This window comes from Schistocerca piceifrons, chromosome 2 (assembly GCF_021461385.2).
Source record: "Schistocerca piceifrons isolate TAMUIC-IGC-003096 chromosome 2, iqSchPice1.1, whole genome shotgun sequence".
Lineage (NCBI taxonomy): Eukaryota > Metazoa > Arthropoda > Insecta > Orthoptera > Acrididae > Schistocerca > Schistocerca piceifrons.
This window is the reverse complement of record NC_060139.1, coordinates 92,437,657-92,453,623: the sequence shown is the minus strand read 5'-3', so window position 1 is coordinate 92,453,623 and position 15,967 is coordinate 92,437,657. Positions and strand designations below refer to the sequence as shown.

Here is a 15,967-nt window from a genome sequence, read left to right as displayed (position 1 = left end):
GTGTGGAAACGAAAGACAGGGACGGACGTAAAGCAATCAGTACGAATAAGAAAGTATGCAGGGCCTCTGGTAGCTCAGTTGGTAGAGCGGTGGACTGTAGTGGAAGATTCACAGTTATCCATAGGTCGCTGGTTCAAATCCGGCCCAGAGGACTGTTTTTCTAATCTCAGGAGCAAAGAGGCTCCAGAGCATGCCCACTCGGTCAGAACCTCCCTATGTTTTAAACCTATTTTAAAGGAAATTCATTTGCTCAGCTTCTAGTAGCTAGTTGATAATCATGGGATTCTTAGCCTTCGTAGGATAATGATATTTCTTCGAATTATAGTAAAATTGCTTGCTCTTACAGGCATTACTCGTTTAATGTGCTATATAGGTCACATAGTCGCACCAATATTCAGCCGTTTCATAGACATCTCGTTTTTAATACAAACGTAGAAACTACACCCCTGAGCCTATCGCTGTTACTTCCTCGGCGAGAAACGCTTATTACAGAAAATTTAGACTAAACGAAGGTTCCACCGAGATTCGAACTCGGATCGCTGGATTCAGAGTCCAGAGTGCTAACCGTTACACCATGGAACCAGACAGGAGAATGGGACTCGTAAATACACTTAGCAGTGTTCTGACGTACTTCAGACACTTCCTACTTGCATTTTTTAACATAATTGACACGATCGAGCATTATAAAACTTAATCTGGGCAATGTTTGCACTTGCAGCCGATGACTGCATTTCCTGTGCGTCTATATGGCAGCGCTGAGTAGCAGTGTGTGGAAACGAAAGACAGGGACGGACGTAAAGCAATCAGTACGAATAAGAAAGTATGCAGGGCCTCTGGTAGCTCAGTTGGTAGAGCGGTGGACTGTAGTGGAAGATTCACAGTTATCCATAGGTCGCTGGTTCAAATCCGGCCCAGAGGACTGTTTTTCTAATCTCAGGAGCAAAGAGGCTCCAGAGCATGCCCACTCGGTCAGAACCTCCCTATGTTTTAAACCTATTTTAAAGGAAATTCATTTGCTCAGCTTCTAGTAGCTAGTTGATAATCATGGGATTCTTAGCCTTCGTAGGATAATGATATTTCTTCGAATTATAGTAAAATTGCTTGCTCTTACAGGCATTACTCGTTTAATGTGCCTATATATGTCACATAGTCGCACCAATATTCAGCCGTTTCATAGACATCTCGTTTTTAATACAAACGTAGAAACTACACCCCTGAGCCTATCGCTGTTACTTCCTCGGCGAGAAACGCTTATTACAGAAAATTTAGACTAAACGAAGGTTCCACCGAGATTCGAACTCGGATCGCTGGATTCAGAGTCCAGAGTGCTAACCGTTACACCATGGAACCAGACAGGAGAATGGGACTCGTAAATACACTTAGCAGTGTTCTGACGTACTTCAGACACTTCCTACTTGCATTTTTTAACATAATTGACACGATCGAGCATTATAAAACTTAATCTGGGCAATGTTTGCACTTGCAGCCGATGACTGCATTTCCTGTGCGTCTATATGGCAGCGCTGAGTAGCAGTGTGTGGAAACGAAAGACAGGGACGGACGTAAAGCAATCAGTACGAATAAGAAAGTATGCAGGGCCTCTGGTAGCTCAGTTGGTAGAGCGGTGGACTGTAGTGGAAGATTCACAGTTATCCATAGGTCGCTGGTTCAAATCCGGCCCAGAGGACTGTTTTTCTAATCTCAGGAGCAAAGAGGCTCCAGAGCATGCCCACTCGGTCAGAACCTCCCTATGTTTTAAACCTATTTTAAAGGAAATTCATTTGCTCAGCTTCTAGTAGCTAGTTGATAATCATGGGATTCTTAGCCTTCGTAGGATAATGATATTTCTTCGAATTATAGTAAAATTGCTTGCTCTTACAGGCATTACTCGTTTAATGTGCTATATAGGTCACATAGTCGCACCAATATTCAGCCGTTTCATAGACATCTCGTTTTTAATACAAACGTAGAAACTACACCCCTGAGCCTATCGCTGTTACTTCCTCGGCGAGAAACGCTTATTACAGAAAATTTAGACTAAACGAAGGTTCCACCGAGATTCGAACTCGGATCGCTGGATTCAGAGTCCAGAGTGCTAACCGTTACACCATGGAACCAGACAGGAGAATGGGACTCGTAAATACACTTAGCAGTGTTCTGACGTACTTCAGACACTTCCTACTTGCATTTTTTAACATAATTGACACGATCGAGCATTATAAAACTTAATCTGGGCAATGTTTGCACTTGCAGCCGATGACTGCATTTCCTGTGCGTCTATATGGCAGCGCTGAGTAGCAGTGTGTGGAAACGAAAGACAGGGACGGACGTAAAGCAATCAGTACGAATAAGAAAGTATGCAGGGCCTCTGGTAGCTCAGTTGGTAGAGCGGTGGACTGTAGTGGAAGATTCACAGTTATCCATAGGTCGCTGGTTCAAATCCGGCCCAGAGGACTGTTTTTCTAATCTCAGGAGCAAAGAGGCTCCAGAGCATGCCCACTCGGTCAGAACCTCCCTATGTTTTAAAACCTATTTTAAAGGAAATTCATTTGCTCAGCTTCTAGTAGCTAGTTGATAATCATGGGATTCTTAGCCTTCGTAGGATAATGATATTTCTTCGAATTATAGTAAAATTGCTTGCTCTTACAGGCATTACTCGTTTAATGTGCTATATAGGTCACATAGTCGCACCAATATTCAGCCGTTTCATAGACATCTCGTTTTTAATACAAACGTAGAAACTACACCCCTGAGCCTATCGCTGTTACTTCCTCGGCGAGAAACGCTTATTACAGAAAATTTAGACTAAACGAAGGTTCCACCGAGATTCGAACTCGGATCGCTGGATTCAGAGTCCAGAGTGCTAACCGTTACACCATGGAACCAGACAGGAGAATGGGACTCGTAAATACACTTAGCAGTGTTCTGACGTACTTCAGACACTTCCTACTTGCATTTTTTAACATAATTGACACGATCGAGCATTATAAAACTTAATCTGGGCAATGTTTGCACTTGCAGCCGATGACTGCATTTCCTGTGCGTCTATATGGCAGCGCTGAGTAGCAGTGTGTGGAAACGAAAGACAGGGACGGACGTAAAGCAATCAGTACGAATAAGAAAGTATGCAGGGCCTCTGGTAGCTCAGTTGGTAGAGCGGTGGACTGTAGTGGAAGATTCACAGTTATCCATAGGTCGCTGGTTCAAATCCGGCCCAGAGGACTGTTTTTCTAATCTCAGGAGCAAAGAGGCTCCAGAGCATGCCCACTCGGTCAGAACCTCCCTATGTTTTAAACCTATTTTAAAGGAAATTCATTTGCTCAGCTTCTAGTAGCTAGTTGATAATCATGGGATTCTTAGCCTTCGTAGGATAATGATATTTCTTCGAATTATAGTAAAATTGCTTGCTCTTACAGGCATTACTCGTTTAATGTGCTATATAGGTCACATAGTCGCACCAATATTCAGCCGTTTCATAGACATCTCGTTTTTAATACAAACGTAGAAACTACACCCCTGAGCCTATCGCTGTTACTTCCTCGGCGAGAAACGCTTATTACAGAAAATTTAGACTAAACGAAGGTTCCACCGAGATTCGAACTCGGATCGCTGGATTCAGAGTCCAGAGTGCTAACCGTTACACCATGGAACCAGACAGGAGAATGGGACTCGTAAATACACTTAGCAGTGTTCTGACGTACTTCAGACACTTCCTACTTGCATTTTTTAACATAATTGACACGATCGAGCATTATAAAACTTAATCTGGGCAATGTTTGCACTTGCAGCCGATGACTGCATTTCCTGTGCGTCTATATGGCAGCGCTGAGTAGCAGTGTGTGGAAACGAAAGACAGGGACGGACGTAAAGCAATCAGTACGAATAAGAAAGTATGCAGGGCCTCTGGTAGCTCAGTTGGTAGAGCGGTGGACTGTAGTGGAAGATTCACAGTTATCCATAGGTCGCTGGTTCAAATCCGGCCCAGAGGACTGTTTTTCTAATCTCAGGAGCAAAGAGGCTCCAGAGCATGCCCACTCGGTCAGAACCTCCCTATGTTTTAAACCTATTTTAAAGGAAATTCATTTGCTCAGCTTCTAGTAGCTAGTTGATAATCATGGGATTCTTAGCCTTCGTAGGATAATGATATTTCTTCGAATTATAGTAAAATTGCTTGCTCTTACAGGCATTACTCGTTTAATGTGCTATATAGGTCACATAGTCGCACCAATATTCAGCCGTTTCATAGACATCTCGTTTTTAATACAAACGTAGAAACTACACCCCTGAGCCTATCGCTGTTACTTCCTCGGCGAGAAACGCTTATTACAGAAAATTTAGACTAAACGAAGGTTCCACCGAGATTCGAACTCGGATCGCTGGATTCAGAGTCCAGAGTGCTAACCGTTACACCATGGAACCAGACAGGAGAATGGGACTCGTAAATACACTTAGCAGTGTTCTGACGTACTTCAGACACTTCCTACTTGCATTTTTTAACATAATTGACACGATCGAGCATTATAAAACTTAATCTGGGCAATGTTTGCACTTGCAGCCGATGACTGCATTTCCTGTGCGTCTATATGGCAGCGCTGAGTAGCAGTGTGTGGAAACGAAAGACAGGGACGGACGTAAAGCAATCAGTACGAATAAGAAAGTATGCAGGGCCTCTGGTAGCTCAGTTGGTAGAGCGGTGGACTGTAGTGGAAGATTCACAGTTATCCATAGGTCGCTGGTTCAAATCCGGCCCAGAGGACTGTTTTTCTAATCTCAGGAGCAAAGAGGCTCCAGAGCATGCCCACTCGGTCAGAACCTCCCTATGTTTTAAACCTATTTTAAAGGAAATTCATTTGCTCAGCTTCTAGTAGCTAGTTGATAATCATGGGATTCTTAGCCTTCGTAGGATAATGATATTTCTTCGAATTATAGTAAAATTGCTTGCTCTTACAGGCATTACTCGTTTAATGTGCTATATAGGTCACATAGTCGCACCAATATTCAGCCGTTTCATAGACATCTCGTTTTTAATACAAACGTAGAAACTACACCCCTGAGCCTATCGCTGTTACTTCCTCGGCGAGAAACGCTTATTACAGAAAATTTAGACTAAACGAAGGTTCCACCGAGATTCGAACTCGGATCGCTGGATTCAGAGTCCAGAGTGCTAACCGTTACACCATGGAACCAGACAGGAGAATGGGACTCGTAAATACACTTAGCAGTGTTCTGACGTACTTCAGACACTTCCTACTTGCATTTTTTAACATAATTGACACGATCGAGCATTATAAAACTTAATCTGGGCAATGTTTGCACTTGCAGCCGATGACTGCATTTCCTGTGCGTCTATATGGCAGCGCTGAGTAGCAGTGTGTGGAAACGAAAGACAGGGACGGACGTAAAGCAATCAGTACGAATAAGAAAGTATGCAGGGCCTCTGGTAGCTCAGTTGGTAGAGCGGTGGACTGTAGTGGAAGATTCACAGTTATCCATAGGTCGCTGGTTCAAATCCGGCCCAGAGGACTGTTTTTCTAATCTCAGGAGCAAAGAGGCTCCAGAGCATGCCCACTCGGTCAGAACCTCCCTATGTTTTAAACCTATTTTAAAGGAAATTCATTTGCTCAGCTTCTAGTAGCTAGTTGATAATCATGGGATTCTTAGCCTTCGTAGGATAATGATATTTCTTCGAATTATAGTAAAATTGCTTGCTCTTACAGGCATTACTCGTTTAATGTGCTATATAGGTCACATAGTCGCACCAATATTCAGCCGTTTCATAGACATCTCGTTTTTAATACAAACGTAGAAACTACACCCCTGAGCCTATCGCTGTTACTTCCTCGGCGAGAAACGCTTATTACAGAAAATTTAGACTAAACGAAGGTTCCACCGAGATTCGAACTCGGATCGCTGGATTCAGAGTCCAGAGTGCTAACCGTTACACCATGGAACCAGACAGGAGAATGGGACTCGTAAATACACTTAGCAGTGTTCTGACGTACTTCAGACACTTCCTACTTGCATTTTTTAACATAATTGACACGATCGAGCATTATAAAACTTAATCTGGGCAATGTTTGCACTTGCAGCCGATGACTGCATTTCCTGTGCGTCTATATGGCAGCGCTGAGTAGCAGTGTGTGGAAACGAAAGACAGGGACGGACGTAAAGCAATCAGTACGAATAAGAAAGTATGCAGGGCCTCTGGTAGCTCAGTTGGTAGAGCGGTGGACTGTAGTGGAAGATTCACAGTTATCCATAGGTCGCTGGTTCAAATCCGGCCCAGAGGACTGTTTTTCTAATCTCAGGAGCAAAGAGGCTCCAGAGCATGCCCACTCGGTCAGAACCTCCCTATGTTTTAAACCTATTTTAAAGGAAATTCATTTGCTCAGCTTCTAGTAGCTAGTTGATAATCATGGGATTCTTAGCCTTCGTAGGATAATGATATTTCTTCGAATTATAGTAAAATTGCTTGCTCTTACAGGCATTACTCGTTTAATGTGCTATATAGGTCACATAGTCGCACCAATATTCAGCCGTTTCATAGACATCTCGTTTTTAATACAAACGTAGAAACTACACCCCTGAGCCTATCGCTGTTACTTCCTCGGCGAGAAACGCTTATTACAGAAAATTTAGACTAAACGAAGGTTCCACCGAGATTCGAACTCGGATCGCTGGATTCAGAGTCCAGAGTGCTAACCGTTACACCATGGAACCAGACAGGAGAATGGGACTCGTAAATACACTTAGCAGTGTTCTGACGTACTTCAGACACTTCCTACTTGCATTTTTTAACATAATTGACACGATCGAGCATTATAAAACTTAATCTGGGCAATGTTTGCACTTGCAGCCGATGACTGCATTTCCTGTGCGTCTATATGGCAGCGCTGAGTAGCAGTGTGTGGAAACGAAAGACAGGGACGGACGTAAAGCAATCAGTACGAATAAGAAAGTATGCAGGGCCTCTGGTAGCTCAGTTGGTAGAGCGGTGGACTGTAGTGGAAGATTCACAGTTATCCATAGGTCGCTGGTTCAAATCCGGCCCAGAGGACTGTTTTTCTAATCTCAGGAGCAAAGAGGCTCCAGAGCATGCCCACTCGGTCAGAACCTCCCTATGTTTTAAACCTATTTTAAAGGAAATTCATTTGCTCAGCTTCTAGTAGCTAGTTGATAATCATGGGATTCTTAGCCTTCGTAGGATAATGATATTTCTTCGAATTATAGTAAAATTGCTTGCTCTTACAGGCATTACTCGTTTAATGTGCTATATAGGTCACATAGTCGCACCAATATTCAGCCGTTTCATAGACATCTCGCTTTTAATACAAACGTAGAAACTACACCCCTGAGCCTATCGCTGTTACTTCCTCGGCGAGAAACGCTTATTACAGAAAATTTAGACTAAACGAAGGTTCCACCGAGATTCGAACTCGGATCGCTGGATTCAGAGTCCAGAGTGCTAACCGTTACACCATGGAACCAGACAGGAGAATGGGACTCGTAAATACACTTAGCAGTGTTCTGACGTACTTCAGACACTTCCTACTTGCATTTTTTAACATAATTGACACGATCGAGCATTATAAAACTTAATCTGGGCAATGTTTGCACTTGCAGCCGATGACTGCATTTCCTGTGCGTCTATATGGCAGCGCTGAGTAGCAGTGTGTGGAAACGAAAGACAGGGACGGACGTAAAGCAATCAGTACGAATAAGAAAGTATGCAGGGCCTCTGGTAGCTCAGTTGGTAGAGCGGTGGACTGTAGTGGAAGATTCACAGTTATCCATAGGTCGCTGGTTCAAATCCGGCCCAGAGGACTGTTTTTCTAATCTCAGGAGCAAAGAGGCTCCAGAGCATGCCCAGTCGGTCAGAACCTCCCTATGTTTTAAACCTATTTTAAAGGAAATTCATTTGCTCAGCTTCTAGTAGCTAGTTGATAATCATGGGATTCTTAGCCTTCGTAGGATAATGATATTTCTTCGAATTATAGTAAAATTGCTTGCTCTTACAGGCATTACTCGTTTAATGTGCTATATAGGTCACATAGTCGCACCAATATTCAGCCGTTTCATAGACATCTCGTTTTTAATACAAACGTAGAAACTACACCCCTGAGCCTATCGCTGTTACTTCCTCGGCGAGAAACGCTTATTACAGAAAATTTAGACTAAACGAAGGTTCCACCGAGATTCGAACTCGGATCGCTGGATTCAGAGTCCAGAGTGCTAACCGTTACACCATGGAACCAGACAGGAGAATGGGACTCGTAAATACACTTAGCAGTGTTCTGACGTACTTCAGACACTTCCTACTTGCATTTTTTAACATAATTGACACGATCGAGCATTATAAAACTTAATCTGGGCAATGTTTGCACTTGCAGCCGATGACTGCATTTCCTGTGCGTCTATATGGCAGCGCTGAGTAGCAGTGTGTGGAAACGAAAGACAGGGACGGACGTAAAGCAATCAGTACGAATAAGAAAGTATGCAGGGCCTCTGGTAGCTCAGTTGGTAGAGCGGTGGACTGTAGTGGAAGATTCACAGTTATCCATAGGTCGCTGGTTCAAATCCGGCCCAGAGGACTGTTTTTCTAATCTCAGGAGCAAAGAGGCTCCAGAGCATGCCCACTCGGTCAGAACCTCCCTATGTTTTAAACCTATTTTAAAGGAAATTCATTTGCTCAGCTTCTAGTAGCTAGTTGATAATCATGGGATTCTTAGCCTTCGTAGGATAATGATATTTCTTCGAATTATAGTAAAATTGCTTGCTCTTACAGGCATTACTCGTTTAATGTGCTATATAGGTCACATAGTCGCACCAATATTCAGCCGTTTCATAGACATCTCGTTTTTAATACAAACGTAGAAACTACACCCCTGAGCCTATCGCTGTTACTTCCTCGGCGAGAAACGCTTATTACAGAAAATTTAGACTAAACGAAGGTTCCACCGAGATTCGAACTCGGATCGCTGGATTCAGAGTCCAGAGTGCTAACCGTTACACCATGGAACCAGACAGGAGAATGGGACTCGTAAATACACTTAGCAGTGTTCTGACGTACTTCAGACACTTCCTACTTGCATTTTTTAACATAATTGACACGATCGAGCATTATAAAACTTAATCTGGGCAATGTTTGCACTTGCAGCCGATGACTGCATTTCCTGTGCGTCTATATGGCAGCGCTGAGTAGCAGTGTGTGGAAACGAAAGACAGGGACGGACGTAAAGCAATCAGTACGAATAAGAAAGTATGCAGGGCCTCTGGTAGCTCAGTTGGTAGAGCGGTGGACTGTAGTGGAAGATTCACAGTTATCCATAGGTCGCTGGTTCAAATCCGGCCCAGAGGACTGTTTTTCTAATCTCAGGAGCAAAGAGGCTCCAGAGCATGCCCACTCGGTCAGAACCTCCCTATGTTTTAAACCTATTTTAAAGGAAATTCATTTGCTCAGCTTCTAGTAGCTAGTTGATAATCATGGGATTCTTAGCCTTCGTAGGATAATGATATTTCTTCGAATTATAGTAAAATTGCTTGCTCTTACAGGCATTACTCGTTTAATGTGCTATATAGGTCACATAGTCGCACCAATATTCAGCCGTTTCATAGACATCTCGTTTTTAATACAAACGTAGAAACTACACCCCTGAGCCTATCGCTGTTACTTCCTCGGCGAGAAACGCTTATTACAGAAAATTTAGACTAAACGAAGGTTCCACCGAGATTCGAACTCGGATCGCTGGATTCAGAGTCCAGAGTGCTAACCGTTACACCATGGAACCAGACAGGAGAATGGGACTCGTAAATACACTTAGCAGTGTTCTGACGTACTTCAGACACTTCCTACTTGCATTTTTTAACATAATTGACACGATCGAGCATTATAAAACTTAATCTGGGCAATGTTTGCACTTGCAGCCGATGACTGCATTTCCTGTGCGTCTATATGGCAGCGCTGAGTAGCAGTGTGTGGAAACGAAAGACAGGGACGGACGTAAAGCAATCAGTACGAATAAGAAAGTATGCAGGGCCTCTGGTAGCTCAGTTGGTAGAGCGGTGGACTGTAGTGGAAGATTCACAGTTATCCATAGGTCGCTGGTTCAAATCCGGCCCAGAGGACTGTTTTTCTAATCTCAGGAGCAAAGAGGCTCCAGAGCATGCCCACTCGGTCAGAACCTCCCTACGTTTTAAACCTATTTTAAAGGAAATTCATTTGCTCAGCTTCTAGTAGCTAGTTGATAATCATGGGATTCTTAGCCTTCGTAGGATAATGATATTTCTTCGAATTATAGTAAAATTGCTTGCTCTTACAGGCATTACTCGTTTAATGTGCTATATAGGTCACATAGTCGCACCAATATTCAGCCGTTTCATAGACATCTCGTTTTTAATACAAACGTAGAAACTACACCCCTGAGCCTATCGCTGTTACTTCCTCGGCGAGAAACGCTTATTACAGAAAATTTAGACTAAACGAAGGTTCCACCGAGATTCGAACTCGGATCGCTGGATTCAGAGTCCAGAGTGCTAACCGTTACACCATGGAACCAGACAGGAGAATGGGACTCGTAAATACACTTAGCAGTGTTCTGACGTACTTCAGACACTTCCTACTTGCATTTTTTAACATAATTGACACGATCGAGCATTATAAAACTTAATCTGGGCAATGTTTGCACTTGCAGCCGATGACTGCATTTCCTGTGCGTCTATATGGCAGCGCTGAGTAGCAGTGTGTGGAAACGAAAGACAGGGACGGACGTAAAGCAATCAGTACGAATAAGAAAGTATGCAGGGCCTCTGGTAGCTCAGTTGGTAGAGCGGTGGACTGTAGTGGAAGATTCACAGTTATCCATAGGTCGCTGGTTCAAATCCGGCCCAGAGGACTGTTTTTCTAATCTCAGGAGCAAAGAGGCTCCAGAGCATGCCCACTCGGTCAGAACCTCCCTATGTTTTAAACCTATTTTAAAGGAAATTCATTTGCTCAGCTTCTAGTAGCTAGTTGATAATCATGGGATTCTTAGCCTTCGTAGGATAATGATATTTCTTCGAATTATAGTAAAATTGCTTGCTCTTACAGGCATTACTCGTTTAATGTGCTATATAGGTCACATAGTCGCACCAATATTCAGCCGTTTCATAGACATCTCGTTTTTAATACAAACGTAGAAACTACACCCCTGAGCCTATCGCTGTTACTTCCTCGGCGAGAAACGCTTATTACAGAAAATTTAGACTAAACGAAGGTTCCACCGAGATTCGAACTCGGATCGCTGGATTCAGAGTCCAGAGTGCTAACCGTTACACCATGGAACCAGACAGGAGAATGGGACTCGTAAATACACTTAGCAGTGTTCTGACGTACTTCAGACACTTCCTACTTGCATTTTTTAACATAATTGACACGATCGAGCATTATAAAACTTAATCTGGGCAATGTTTGCACTTGCAGCCGATGACTGCATTTCCTGTGCGTCTATATGGCAGCGCTGAGTAGCAGTGTGTGGAAACGAAAGACAGGGACGGACGTAAAGCAATCAGTACGAATAAGAAAGTATGCAGGGCCTCTGGTAGCTCAGTTGGTAGAGCGGTGGACTGTAGTGGAAGATTCACAGTTATCCATAGGTCGCTGGTTCAAATCCGGCCCAGAGGACTGTTTTTCTAATCTCAGGAGCAAAGAGGCTCCAGAGCATGCCCACTCGGTCAGAACCTCCCTATGTTTTAAACCTATTTTAAAGGAAATTCATTTGCTCAGCTTCTAGTAGCTAGTTGATAATCATGGGATTCTTAGCCTTCGTAGGATAATGATATTTCTTCGAATTATAGTAAAATTGCTTGCTCTTACAGGCATTACTCGTTTAATGTGCTATATAGGTCACATAGTCGCACCAATATTCAGCCGTTTCATAGACATCTCGTTTTTAATACAAACGTAGAAACTACACCCCTGAGCCTATCGCTGTTACTTCCTCGGCGAGAAACGCTTATTACAGAAAATTTAGACTAAACGAAGGTTCCACCGAGATTCGAACTCGGATCGCTGGATTCAGAGTCCAGAGTGCTAACCGTTACACCATGGAACCAGACAGGAGAATGGGACTCGTAAATACACTTAGCAGTGTTCTGACGTACTTCAGACACTTCCTACTTGCATTTTTTAACATAATTGACACGATCGAGCATTATAAAACTTAATCTGGGCAATGTTTGCACTTGCAGCCGATGACTGCATTTCCTGTGCGTCTATATGGCAGCGCTGAGTAGCAGTGTGTGGAAACGAAAGACAGGGACGGACGTAAAGCAATCAGTACGAATAAGAAAGTATGCAGGGCCTCTGGTAGCTCAGTTGGTAGAGCGGTGGACTGTAGTGGAAGATTCACAGTTATCCATAGGTCGCTGGTTCAAATCCGGCCCAGAGGACTGTTTTTCTAATCTCAGGAGCAAAGAGGCTCCAGAGCATGCCCACTCGGTCAGAACCTCCCTATGTTTTAAACCTATTTTAAAGGAAATTCATTTGCTCAGCTTCTAGTAGGTAGTTGATAATCATGGGATTCTTAGCCTTCGTAGGATAATGATATTTCTTCGAATTATAGTAAAATTGCTTGCTCTTACAGGCATTACTCGTTTAATGTGCTATATAGGTCACATAGTCGCACCAATATTCAGCCGTTTCATAGACATCTCGTTTTTAATACAAACGTAGAAACTACACCCCTGAGCCTATCGCTGTTACTTCCTCGGCGAGAAACGCTTATTACAGAAAATTTAGACTAAACGAAGGTTCCACCGAGATTCGAACTCGGATCGCTGGATTCAGAGTCCAGAGTGCTAACCGTTACACCATGGAACCAGACAGGAGAATGGGACTCGTAAATACACTTAGCAGTGTTCTGACGTACTTCAGACACTTCCTACTTGCATTTTTTAACATAATTGACACGATCGAGCATTATAAAACTTAATCTGGGCAATGTTTGCACTTGCAGCCGATGACTGCATTTCCTGTGCGTCTATATGGCAGCGCTGAGTAGCAGTGTGTGGAAACGAAAGACAGGGACGGACGTAAAGCAATCAGTACGAATAAGAAAGTATGCAGGGCCTCTGGTAGCTCAGTTGGTAGAGCGGTGGACTGTAGTGGAAGATTCACAGTTATCCATAGGTCGCTGGTTCAAATCCGGCCCAGAGGACTGTTTTTCTAATCTCAGGAGCAAAGAGGCTCCAGAGCATGCCCACTCGGTCAGAACCTCCCTATGTTTTAAACCTATTTTAAAGGAAATTCATTTGCTCAGCTTCTAGTAGGTAGTTGATAATCATGGGATTCTTAGCCTTCGTAGGATAATGATATTTCTTCGAATTATAGTAAAATTGCTTGCTCTTACAGGCATTACTCGTTTAATGTGCTATATAGGTCACATAGTCGCACCAATATTCAGCCGTTTCATAGACATCTCGTTTTTAATACAAACGTAGAAACTACACCCCTGAGCCTATCGCTGTTACTTCCTCGGCGAGAAACGCTTATTACAGAAAATTTAGACTAAACGAAGGTTCCACCGAGATTCGAACTCGGATCGCTGGATTCAGAGTCCAGAGTGCTAACCGTTACACCATGGAACCAGACAGGAGAATGGGACTCGTAAATACACTTAGCAGTGTTCTGACGTACTTCAGACACTTCCTACTTGCATTTTTTAACATAATTGACACGATCGAGCATTATAAAACTTAATCTGGGCAATGTTTGCACTTGCAGCCGATGACTGCATTTCCTGTGCGTCTATATGGCAGCGCTGAGTAGCAGTGTGTGGAAACGAAAGACAGGGACGGACGTAAAGCAATCAGTACGAATAAGAAAGTATGCAGGGCCTCTGGTAGCTCAGTTGGTAGAGCGGTGGACTGTAGTGGAAGATTCACAGTTATCCATAGGTCGCTGGTTCAAATCCGGCCCAGAGGACTGTTTTTCTAATCTCAGGAGCAAAGAGGCTCCAGAGCATGCCCACTCGGTCAGAACCTCCCTATGTTTTAAACCTATTTTAAAGGAAATTCATTTGCTCAGCTTCTAGTAGCTAGTTGATAATCATGGGATTCTTAGCCTTCGTAGGATAATGATATTTCTTCGAATTATAGTAAAATTGCTTGCTCTTACAGGCATTACTCGTTTAATGTGCTATATAGGTCACATAGTCGCACCAATATTCAGCCGTTTCATAGACATCTCGTTTTTAATACAAACGTAGAAACTACACCCCTGAGCCTATCGCTGTTACTTCCTCGGCGAGAAACGCTTATTACAGAAAATTTAGACTAAACGAAGGTTCCACCGAGATTCGAACTCGGATCGCTGGATTCAGAGTCCAGAGTGCTAACCGTTACACCATGGAACCAGACAGGAGAATGGGACTCGTAAATACACTTAGCAGTGTTCTGACGTACTTCAGACACTTCCTACTTGCATTTTTTAACATAATTGACACGATCGAGCATTATAAAACTTAATCTGGGCAATGTTTGCACTTGCAGCCGATGACTGCATTTCCTGTGCGTCTATATGGCAGCGCTGAGTAGCAGTGTGTGGAAACGAAAGACAGGGACGGACGTAAAGCAATCAGTACGAATAAGAAAGTATGCAGGGCCTCTGGTAGCTCAGTTGGTAGAGCGGTGGACTGTAGTGGAAGATTCACAGTTATCCATAGGTCGCTGGTTCAAATCCGGCCCAGAGGACTGTTTTTCTAATCTCAGGAGCAAAGAGGCTCCAGAGCATGCCCACTCGGTCAGAACCTCCCTATGTTTTAAACCTATTTTAAAGGAAATTCATTTGCTCAGCTTCTAGTAGCTAGTTGATAATCATGGGATTCTTAGCCTTCGTAGGATAATGATATTTCTTCGAATTATAGTAAAATTGCTTGCTCTTACAGGCATTACTCGTTTAATGTGCTATATAGGTCACATAGTCGCACCAATATTCAGCCGTTTCATAGACATCTCGTTTTTAATACAAACGTAGAAACTACACCCCTGAGCCTATCGCTGTTACTTCCTCGGCGAGAAACGCTTATTACAGAAAATTTAGACTAAACGAAGGTTCCACCGAGATTCGAACTCGGATCGCTGGATTCAGAGTCCAGAGTGCTAACCGTTACACCATGGAACCAGACAGGAGAATGGGACTCGTAAATACACTTAGCAGTGTTCTGACGTACTTCAGACACTTCCTACTTGCATTTTTTAACATAATTGACACGATCGAGCATTATAAAACTTAATCTGGGCAATGTTTGCACTTGCAGCCGATGACTGCATTTCCTGTGCGTCTATATGGCAGCGCTGAGTAGCAGTGTGTGGAAACGAAAGACAGGGACGGACGTAAAGCAATCAGTACGAATAAGAAAGTATGCAGGGCCTCTGGTAGCTCAGTTGGTAGAGCGGTGGACTGTAGTGGAAGATTCACAGTTATCCATAGGTCGCTGGTTCAAATCCGGCCCAGAGGACTGTTTTTCTAATCTCAGGAGCAAAGAGGCTCCAGAGCATGCCCACTCGGTCAGAACCTCCCTATGTTTTAAACCTATTTTAAAGGAAATTCATTTGCTCAGCTTCTAGTAGGTAGTTGATAATCATGGGATTCTTAGCCTTCGTAGGATAATGATATTTCTTCGAATTATAGTAAAATTGCTTGCTCTTACAGGCATTACTCGTTTAATGTGCTATATAGGTCACATAGTCGCACCAATATTCAGCCGTTTCATAGACATCTCGTTTTTAATACAAACGTAGAAACTACACCCCTGAGCCTATCGCTGTTACTTCCTCGGCGAGAAACGCTTATTACAGAAAATTTAGACTAAACGAAGGTTCCACCGAGATTCGAACTCGGATCGCTGGATTCAGAGTCCAGAGTGCTAACCGTTACACCATGGAACCAGACAGGAGAATGGGACTCGTAAATACACTTAGCAGTGTTCTG

The 15,967-nt window shown here is 43.3% G+C and overlaps 42 non-coding genes across 42 annotated transcripts; 21 read left to right on the top strand and 21 right to left on the bottom strand.

The window, feature by feature from the left end:
• Positions 1-63: 63 nt before the first annotated feature.
• Trnay-gua lies at positions 64-152 on the top strand. Its single transcript is given in 2 exon segments — positions 64-100; positions 117-152. It is a non-coding gene; the product is annotated as a tRNA-Tyr (tRNA).
• A 358-nt stretch (positions 153-510) lies between these two features.
• On the bottom strand, positions 511-582 carry Trnaq-cug. Its single transcript has one exon. It is a non-coding gene; the product is annotated as a tRNA-Gln (tRNA).
• Positions 583-830: 248 nt separating this feature from the next.
• Trnay-gua lies at positions 831-919 on the top strand. Its single transcript is given in 2 exon segments — positions 831-867; positions 884-919. It is a non-coding gene; the product is annotated as a tRNA-Tyr (tRNA).
• Positions 920-1,278: 359 nt separating this feature from the next.
• Positions 1,279-1,350, bottom strand: Trnaq-cug. Its single transcript has one exon. It is a non-coding gene; the product is annotated as a tRNA-Gln (tRNA).
• A 248-nt stretch (positions 1,351-1,598) lies between these two features.
• Positions 1,599-1,687, top strand: Trnay-gua. The gene is given in 2 exon segments: positions 1,599-1,635; positions 1,652-1,687. It is a non-coding gene; the product is annotated as a tRNA-Tyr (tRNA).
• Positions 1,688-2,045: 358 nt separating this feature from the next.
• Positions 2,046-2,117, bottom strand: Trnaq-cug. Its single transcript has one exon. It is a non-coding gene; the product is annotated as a tRNA-Gln (tRNA).
• Positions 2,118-2,365: 248 nt separating this feature from the next.
• On the top strand, positions 2,366-2,454 carry Trnay-gua. The gene is given in 2 exon segments: positions 2,366-2,402; positions 2,419-2,454. It is a non-coding gene; the product is annotated as a tRNA-Tyr (tRNA).
• Positions 2,455-2,813: 359 nt separating this feature from the next.
• On the bottom strand, positions 2,814-2,885 carry Trnaq-cug. Its single transcript has one exon. It is a non-coding gene; the product is annotated as a tRNA-Gln (tRNA).
• Positions 2,886-3,133: 248 nt separating this feature from the next.
• On the top strand, positions 3,134-3,222 carry Trnay-gua. The gene is given in 2 exon segments: positions 3,134-3,170; positions 3,187-3,222. It is a non-coding gene; the product is annotated as a tRNA-Tyr (tRNA).
• Positions 3,223-3,580: 358 nt separating this feature from the next.
• On the bottom strand, positions 3,581-3,652 carry Trnaq-cug. Its single transcript has one exon. It is a non-coding gene; the product is annotated as a tRNA-Gln (tRNA).
• Positions 3,653-3,900: 248 nt separating this feature from the next.
• Trnay-gua lies at positions 3,901-3,989 on the top strand. The gene is given in 2 exon segments: positions 3,901-3,937; positions 3,954-3,989. It is a non-coding gene; the product is annotated as a tRNA-Tyr (tRNA).
• A 358-nt stretch (positions 3,990-4,347) lies between these two features.
• On the bottom strand, positions 4,348-4,419 carry Trnaq-cug. The gene has a single exon. It is a non-coding gene; the product is annotated as a tRNA-Gln (tRNA).
• A 248-nt stretch (positions 4,420-4,667) lies between these two features.
• On the top strand, positions 4,668-4,756 carry Trnay-gua. Its single transcript is given in 2 exon segments — positions 4,668-4,704; positions 4,721-4,756. It is a non-coding gene; the product is annotated as a tRNA-Tyr (tRNA).
• A 358-nt stretch (positions 4,757-5,114) lies between these two features.
• Trnaq-cug lies at positions 5,115-5,186 on the bottom strand. The gene has a single exon. It is a non-coding gene; the product is annotated as a tRNA-Gln (tRNA).
• Positions 5,187-5,434: 248 nt separating this feature from the next.
• Trnay-gua lies at positions 5,435-5,523 on the top strand. Its single transcript is given in 2 exon segments — positions 5,435-5,471; positions 5,488-5,523. It is a non-coding gene; the product is annotated as a tRNA-Tyr (tRNA).
• Positions 5,524-5,881: 358 nt separating this feature from the next.
• On the bottom strand, positions 5,882-5,953 carry Trnaq-cug. Its single transcript has one exon. It is a non-coding gene; the product is annotated as a tRNA-Gln (tRNA).
• A 248-nt stretch (positions 5,954-6,201) lies between these two features.
• On the top strand, positions 6,202-6,290 carry Trnay-gua. Its single transcript is given in 2 exon segments — positions 6,202-6,238; positions 6,255-6,290. It is a non-coding gene; the product is annotated as a tRNA-Tyr (tRNA).
• A 358-nt stretch (positions 6,291-6,648) lies between these two features.
• Positions 6,649-6,720, bottom strand: Trnaq-cug. Its single transcript has one exon. It is a non-coding gene; the product is annotated as a tRNA-Gln (tRNA).
• Positions 6,721-6,968: 248 nt separating this feature from the next.
• Trnay-gua lies at positions 6,969-7,057 on the top strand. Its single transcript is given in 2 exon segments — positions 6,969-7,005; positions 7,022-7,057. It is a non-coding gene; the product is annotated as a tRNA-Tyr (tRNA).
• A 358-nt stretch (positions 7,058-7,415) lies between these two features.
• Trnaq-cug lies at positions 7,416-7,487 on the bottom strand. Its single transcript has one exon. It is a non-coding gene; the product is annotated as a tRNA-Gln (tRNA).
• Positions 7,488-7,735: 248 nt separating this feature from the next.
• On the top strand, positions 7,736-7,824 carry Trnay-gua. Its single transcript is given in 2 exon segments — positions 7,736-7,772; positions 7,789-7,824. It is a non-coding gene; the product is annotated as a tRNA-Tyr (tRNA).
• Positions 7,825-8,182: 358 nt separating this feature from the next.
• Trnaq-cug lies at positions 8,183-8,254 on the bottom strand. The gene has a single exon. It is a non-coding gene; the product is annotated as a tRNA-Gln (tRNA).
• Positions 8,255-8,502: 248 nt separating this feature from the next.
• Trnay-gua lies at positions 8,503-8,591 on the top strand. Its single transcript is given in 2 exon segments — positions 8,503-8,539; positions 8,556-8,591. It is a non-coding gene; the product is annotated as a tRNA-Tyr (tRNA).
• A 358-nt stretch (positions 8,592-8,949) lies between these two features.
• On the bottom strand, positions 8,950-9,021 carry Trnaq-cug. Its single transcript has one exon. It is a non-coding gene; the product is annotated as a tRNA-Gln (tRNA).
• Positions 9,022-9,269: 248 nt separating this feature from the next.
• Positions 9,270-9,358, top strand: Trnay-gua. The gene is given in 2 exon segments: positions 9,270-9,306; positions 9,323-9,358. It is a non-coding gene; the product is annotated as a tRNA-Tyr (tRNA).
• A 358-nt stretch (positions 9,359-9,716) lies between these two features.
• On the bottom strand, positions 9,717-9,788 carry Trnaq-cug. The gene has a single exon. It is a non-coding gene; the product is annotated as a tRNA-Gln (tRNA).
• A 248-nt stretch (positions 9,789-10,036) lies between these two features.
• Trnay-gua lies at positions 10,037-10,125 on the top strand. The gene is given in 2 exon segments: positions 10,037-10,073; positions 10,090-10,125. It is a non-coding gene; the product is annotated as a tRNA-Tyr (tRNA).
• Positions 10,126-10,483: 358 nt separating this feature from the next.
• Trnaq-cug lies at positions 10,484-10,555 on the bottom strand. Its single transcript has one exon. It is a non-coding gene; the product is annotated as a tRNA-Gln (tRNA).
• A 248-nt stretch (positions 10,556-10,803) lies between these two features.
• On the top strand, positions 10,804-10,892 carry Trnay-gua. Its single transcript is given in 2 exon segments — positions 10,804-10,840; positions 10,857-10,892. It is a non-coding gene; the product is annotated as a tRNA-Tyr (tRNA).
• A 358-nt stretch (positions 10,893-11,250) lies between these two features.
• Trnaq-cug lies at positions 11,251-11,322 on the bottom strand. Its single transcript has one exon. It is a non-coding gene; the product is annotated as a tRNA-Gln (tRNA).
• A 248-nt stretch (positions 11,323-11,570) lies between these two features.
• Positions 11,571-11,659, top strand: Trnay-gua. The gene is given in 2 exon segments: positions 11,571-11,607; positions 11,624-11,659. It is a non-coding gene; the product is annotated as a tRNA-Tyr (tRNA).
• Positions 11,660-12,017: 358 nt separating this feature from the next.
• Positions 12,018-12,089, bottom strand: Trnaq-cug. Its single transcript has one exon. It is a non-coding gene; the product is annotated as a tRNA-Gln (tRNA).
• Positions 12,090-12,337: 248 nt separating this feature from the next.
• Trnay-gua lies at positions 12,338-12,426 on the top strand. Its single transcript is given in 2 exon segments — positions 12,338-12,374; positions 12,391-12,426. It is a non-coding gene; the product is annotated as a tRNA-Tyr (tRNA).
• Positions 12,427-12,784: 358 nt separating this feature from the next.
• Positions 12,785-12,856, bottom strand: Trnaq-cug. The gene has a single exon. It is a non-coding gene; the product is annotated as a tRNA-Gln (tRNA).
• A 248-nt stretch (positions 12,857-13,104) lies between these two features.
• On the top strand, positions 13,105-13,193 carry Trnay-gua. The gene is given in 2 exon segments: positions 13,105-13,141; positions 13,158-13,193. It is a non-coding gene; the product is annotated as a tRNA-Tyr (tRNA).
• A 358-nt stretch (positions 13,194-13,551) lies between these two features.
• Positions 13,552-13,623, bottom strand: Trnaq-cug. The gene has a single exon. It is a non-coding gene; the product is annotated as a tRNA-Gln (tRNA).
• Positions 13,624-13,871: 248 nt separating this feature from the next.
• On the top strand, positions 13,872-13,960 carry Trnay-gua. Its single transcript is given in 2 exon segments — positions 13,872-13,908; positions 13,925-13,960. It is a non-coding gene; the product is annotated as a tRNA-Tyr (tRNA).
• A 358-nt stretch (positions 13,961-14,318) lies between these two features.
• Positions 14,319-14,390, bottom strand: Trnaq-cug. The gene has a single exon. It is a non-coding gene; the product is annotated as a tRNA-Gln (tRNA).
• A 248-nt stretch (positions 14,391-14,638) lies between these two features.
• On the top strand, positions 14,639-14,727 carry Trnay-gua. Its single transcript is given in 2 exon segments — positions 14,639-14,675; positions 14,692-14,727. It is a non-coding gene; the product is annotated as a tRNA-Tyr (tRNA).
• Positions 14,728-15,085: 358 nt separating this feature from the next.
• Trnaq-cug lies at positions 15,086-15,157 on the bottom strand. The gene has a single exon. It is a non-coding gene; the product is annotated as a tRNA-Gln (tRNA).
• Positions 15,158-15,405: 248 nt separating this feature from the next.
• On the top strand, positions 15,406-15,494 carry Trnay-gua. Its single transcript is given in 2 exon segments — positions 15,406-15,442; positions 15,459-15,494. It is a non-coding gene; the product is annotated as a tRNA-Tyr (tRNA).
• A 358-nt stretch (positions 15,495-15,852) lies between these two features.
• On the bottom strand, positions 15,853-15,924 carry Trnaq-cug. Its single transcript has one exon. It is a non-coding gene; the product is annotated as a tRNA-Gln (tRNA).
• Positions 15,925-15,967: the final 43 nt, after the last annotated feature.